The sequence below is a fragment of the Acomys minous genome (genome assembly GCF_964271855.1).
Source record: "Acomys minous genome assembly, chromosome: 5".
NCBI lineage: Eukaryota > Metazoa > Chordata > Mammalia > Rodentia > Muridae > Acomys > Acomys minous.
In genome coordinates this window covers 37,852,804-37,858,803 of record NC_140494.1, presented here as the reverse complement: position 1 = coordinate 37,858,803, position 6,000 = coordinate 37,852,804, and positions in this window count along the sequence as shown.

The window sequence follows — 6,000 nt, the reverse complement described above, 5'->3', positions numbered from 1 at the left end:
CACCCCCACCCCCACCCTGCTCTCCCCTTTCCATTAACCTTTTCCTAATGGTTGATTGTGGCTTAAATTAATTATTTGACTCACTGCTGATATATATATCAGCCTCCTTAATTCCCTGTATTTGTCTATAAAAAAGAAAGAAGTTTGATGCTCAAGGTAACCATAGGGTCTTGATCAACCAGTGACCCTCAAGCCTTCTATACAACCGACAGTATCTATGGCCTGTTGTTGGTGTTGTTGGTGTTGTTATCATGAGTGGGAGATCTAACAAGGTAAAAGCTTGTTCAGCCTCACTATGGGTCCCGGTTCATGTCCTGCTTTAGTTAAGATGGCTTTGGTGGACAGTGGCTTTTTTCTCAGGCGTTAGTCCTCATTTTTCCGTGGCCTTGACCCAGATTTGGAGGCCAGTGCTGATGGGTTATTGTGCCTGTACTCTCTTGACTTCGTGATAGTCTTTAAACTTGCAGAGAAACACAGCTGGGCAGCCCTTCTCTGAGCCACAAGCGTGAGCACATATAAGTCTGTTCCTTAAGATCACTAGGAAGCAGACCAAATGCAGTGGCATGCTTGTGCCAGTTAAATTTAAGGTAAGTTAGATGCTGTGAGTTAAAGTCCAGTTACACTGGGCCACTTAAATGAAACAATAATTGTGTCCAGTTCTATAGCTTCCCCATTTCTCAGTTTTGTCATCAGTCTAATGAGCTAGATGGGGTGTCCTAGCCTGTGAGAGTGTATGAGAACACAGTATATACAGATTGCATGCCGCTCAGGGGTGCTGACGCCACAGCTAGCATGGCCTGACAGCAGTTTCCTCTTGTTTCTCCTTCTCTGCTGTGGATGTGCAGAAAGGCTTCTAACCAAGTCTCTCCAGAGAAACAGGATGGGCTTTCCACTGCTGTGGACCCCTTCTCCCCCATCTCCCTGTTTCCCTGAATTCATGGCACCTCTGGGTAACACTGGCTCACATCTCTGTATGGGGCCATGCAGACATCAGGGTGCTGACACATAGCATGGCAGTGCTGTGCACACAGCCGTCGCCATGCAGTTCCCACATAGGCAAAGGCAGTGTAGAAGGAAGTACAGAGTCCAGCCCGAGCCAGACAGGTGAATGAAATGAAGCTCAAGTTTTGCTGCTCTCACACTGAAGCCCATGGGCTTGGCCTGAGACCAGGACATTGAACATCCCATTGGCATTTGAAACACAGATCTGATCCCTGTGTGTTCACAAATACCCAGTTTGCCTCTGCTGTAGAAACTTGCTTTGTTTTAGAGAAGAGTTTTCGTGTCTTTTTTTCTTTTTTCCTTTTTTGGCAGAGAGCTTTGCAAGTTAAGATGTGAGGGACTTAAACACATTGCACTTGTTTGTTTTTCCTTGAATTCCACTGGAATACACAGTGAGATCATACATAAATTATTTTTTAAAAGATTTAAAACTGCAGTAGTTGAAAGCTCTGTTTGTCTCCCTGCTCTTGTGACCAACTCTTCCAGCCTCCCTTGCATTACTAGCCTTACATTGGATCCAAGTTCTGGTTCTTTCCATGGGCATGGGACAGGGGCTAAGGCTCAGGTTGGAAAGGCGAGTGCTGGAGATATAACATGCTTTTGTGCTGATTTCATGCAAACTCTGAGGTGTTCTCTAGGCTCCTCAGAAAATAACCCAGGAGTGACCAAGCTCCACATGCTTTCAGTGGTGAAAGGGATCAGTTCATCCTGAATTTCAGATGCTGATCTGTTGTTCTGTCATGTGCAATTTCCAGGTCCCAGCCCAACAGCATGGACTGTTATGGTCTCTCCCACCTCTCAGTCCTGGCCTCTTTCTCCTACTCCATGGACTTACATCCCAGATAGCTCCTGAGCATGCAGTCCCTGCTTAGACTCGCCTTTTAGAGGAAACTCAAGCCAAAGCAACAGTTTTTATTTGTCATCAAATACTTCTGAATATTTGTTGTTCCTGATGGGGTGAGAAGATGTACAAGGAACTATTGTTAGAATTACCTGTATTATCTGTATTATTAGTATGTCTGGCTAGCTATCAATTAAGACTTGTTGTATTTTAAAATAGCCCTAGTTAACCTGGGGCAGGGCAGACACTAATCATCTAAACTACTTCCCATAGTAGGGCAGGTATGAGATACCTGCCCCAATCCCATGCCCTCTGGCTCTAATAATTTCTATCAAGCTACCTCCCATCCATAATCCCAAATACTTGCTAATGTTCTTCATCTGGGCCAAATATCCATCCATGCTGGCCATGTGCTTTTCCTCCATCTAACCCATGACAGCCTTCCTCTCTTCTCTCTCCTCAGGGTCTTTATCTCCTCCTTCTTTCTCCTTCCCAGGATTCCTCTGTCTCTCTCTAAGCCTGGGAACTTTAGTCACACCTATCTCATCTACCCTATCCATGTGGGATGGCTTTTTATTAATCAAAGGGTAGGTCACAGGGACAGCAAGCAGTAATTAGCATCAAAATACATCACACTTGGGGGCTGGAGAGATGACTCAGAGGTTAAGATCACTGACTGCTCTTCCAGAGGAACCAGGATCAATTCCCAGCAACCACATGGCAGCTCACAACTGTAACTCCAAGATCTGACACCCACAGACATTCATGCAGGCAAAACACCATTGGACATAAAATAAAAATAAATAATTAAAAAAAATACATCAGATCATCCCCCAACAGGTCTGAGAAGGTACCCCAGCTCTGAGGAGGGTCAGTGTCCCAAGGAAGGGTATCTGAGTCCCAGCACCAAATGTTTGTTGGCTTTCTGGTACTCAGATGGAAGGTTCTCTTTGGACTCGGAAGCCCAAGAACCACACAGCTCTGAGGAAACATCCTAGGACATGGGAGCCCAGGAGCCACACAGCTGTGCAGTGCCCCCAAGGGTGTCCTGAGACATAGGAGTCCAGAAACCACTCAGCTCTAAGAGGTGGCCTCTTCTGCAGAGATGTTGCAGCTCACAGGGGAGGGTTACCCAAACCCCTTAGGAGCACAAGACCCTAAGTTCTACTCCTTCATTTCTTCTTCTCTTCTTCTTCATTGCTTCTACCAATGAGAGAGTCACACCAGGCAGTAAATCTCTTAACTGATATTTATTAGAGGGATGAATCCAGGAGAGGAGGGACAAATCCAGGAGTGGCAGCCTCTGTTCCCAGGGGAAGGCAGCAGGGAACTGGGAAGACGAAGCCTTTATATAGGTAGGGTTTCTTAGGGAGTGGAGCTTTCCAGGGCAGGGATTTCCATAGTGAAGATTGGTGGGATTTCAAACTCTGAACTTGGGGGGGGGAGTTCAGGGATTGGTGGGAGTTCCTGTTCAGGGATTGGTCATTTCTCTTGCTCAGGGATTTGCCACTCCCCCCGCTCAGGGATTGGTGGGCTTTGTTGTTTAGGGATTAGTTGTTTCTCATGCTCAGGGATTACTGGCTTTTAGTGGAACATTTAGGTAGGGACTGGTTAATTCTCCTGCTCAGGGATTGGTGGGTTTTGGTCCAGACTTCTCTCTCACCTCAAATTAGCCCAGTTTTCGATTAGTCCTACTGAGGGACTGGAGATCACAGTTAAAGAGGTCTGGGGGAGGACCTGGGTTGTTGGAACTTTCTCAGGCAGGAGTCTGGCCACTTTTTCCTTGAGGGGTTATAAAGTTTACAAATTACAAAATTCACAGAGTCCATGACAGGGAAACCTTTCCCTGCCCCATGAATAGCAGACAGAGACTGAAAAGGAGGTGCTGCCCTCTTGGGAAGCTCCCAGGAAAGCAGTAGGCTGAAGCAAGAAAGCTTGTCATCACCATGGACAGCTCCCATAGCGGCAGTAGGCGCTCTTAGGGCAGGAAAGGTATTAGCTCCTATCATAGCAAGCAGTAGGCTGAGTCAGGAAACGTCACCATGGACAGCTCCCGTGAGTTGCTGACCGGCCCTGTCATTTTGTCTCCCGTCTCCATAGTCCCAACGCAGGAAGGAGGGCTGGCAGTATGCCACTTGAAGTTTTAGTGCCTTGCTGCTTGAGTGCTAGACGCAGGTCTTGGGGGCAAGGTGGTGGTGGGTGCTGGTGGTGTATCTGGCATCTCTGACTCTTTGCGGCAGGGGCAGTGGCAGTGGCAGGGCGTTGATATGGCTGGGGGGGTGGGCAATGGACAACCACAGCAGCTGCTGCGGCTGGGGGAACCAGTGAGGCCATCCAAGATTTTAAAACAGGTTCAAGTGGCCATGCCCTCGAGAGCTGTCTAGTTAGATCACAAAATCTTTGCTTGATCAACTTAGGCCAGAACTCTAAATCTTTTCCTGTTGTTTGGCAATTTCCCGTGAGTTCAACCATTCCATTCTAGAGGGTTCTCTGTATAGATCTGGAAGTTCTAAACTGAAATATTCCCTCCAGGAAAGAAGAGGAAATGCTTATAAGCTCAGGAAGTAAGCGACTAACAAGTCTCACAAAGTTCCTGAAACTAAAGATATGTGAGGGGGCATCTCTTCAAGGTTATGGAAGCAGTGAAAAGTTGTTTGGGGGGGGGGCGGAGAAAAGGCTGAGCTGAGCTGCCTGGAGCAGGCTTTCTAACCTGTGGAGATATCTGTAAATCACACGGAGGCCTTCAGAGTTTGAGCTTCTATGGATTGTCATCTGGGTTGGGTTGGGCTTCTTGGTGAGACAGATGACTTTAGTTGACTTTGCTTCTGTAAGTAGCCCTTCCTGTATACTCCTAGAAGTAATCCCAATAAACTCATTCATCCTTCAAGTTGTACATTGATGCAATTGTTACTTTGGTTCACTCTCTGAGGTAAATAATTGTTTTCTGTCTCACATCTCATTTCCTCAGGCCATCTGTGCATTCTCCTTGCACAACTCAGTTTTAGCAAAGGAATCCAAAGTCAGTATAGCAAGAACCCCCCCCCCTGAAAAAAAAGAACCTCCCCTTCTGGATCCTGCATATGATAAGTTTTTCTCACTAGATCTGTAACCCCCACATTCCTCCAGGGGATACAGGGCTGCCTTGTCTGTGTTCAGCTAGATGGGTTTGGCCAGGTCCCCCACATCTACATGTCCCCTCTCTTCTCCACATCTCCAGCTTTGCTCCTTGGCTCCGAGGTCTCTCTGGCCAAGGCTGATTGTGTTTGGAGCCTGATCTTGATCTCAGGCTGAAAGGCCCATCGAAGTGCTCCCCACACCTACAGTCACAGCCCTGGATAGAACCTTCCTTCCTGTGCACCCCACTTTCCCTTCTGTTTCTGTGATAAAATACTCTGACAAAAGCAACACAGGGGAGGCCAGTCTGTCTGTTAGAATTCGGGGCAGGAGCTCAAGGTGGAAACCACAGAGGGATGCTGCTAGCTGGATCGCATGCAGGTCATGCCTAGCTAAGGAGAATTCCAGTCCAGGACTATCTTCCCAGGGAATGGTGTGTGTACAGTAGGCTGGATCCTCCCACGTCAGTCAGCAGCTAAGACAATCCCCACAGACGTGCCAAGAAGCCAAGCTGATGGGGGTAATCCTTCAGTTGAGATTACTTCCTCAGGTGACTCCAAGCTATGTGGCACTGACAGTGAAAACTAACTAGACACTGTGTTTAACGAGCATGTTTTTATGATGTTTTCTTTAACTAATAACAAACTGGTACCTAATGAAATCGCAGCTAGCAGAATTAGGTCTGAATGGTGGTGAAAAAGATATCCATAATGGAATTATTTCAGACTTGGCTAGGCTGGATCTGAATTCTCATCATATTTGGTGTCACCCCCACCTCCTTTCCAAGTGTGTGTAGATCATCATCTATACAAGGCTTGCAAAGCCTCATGGCCCTCAGCTGACCTCTCATGCTCTGTCTTTGGAAAGGCTGAGAGAGGTGGGAAAGGTTGACAGTATACTATAGAGGGCTTTTAATTTAATTTAATTTTGCTAATATTTTCATGGGGATGAAAACATTAACAGGCATGCTTTTACAACTTCTGTTCACAGGAGAAGGGTGATGGCCCCGTTTTCTTTACATCCCCAAGCTCCGGGGAGATGTC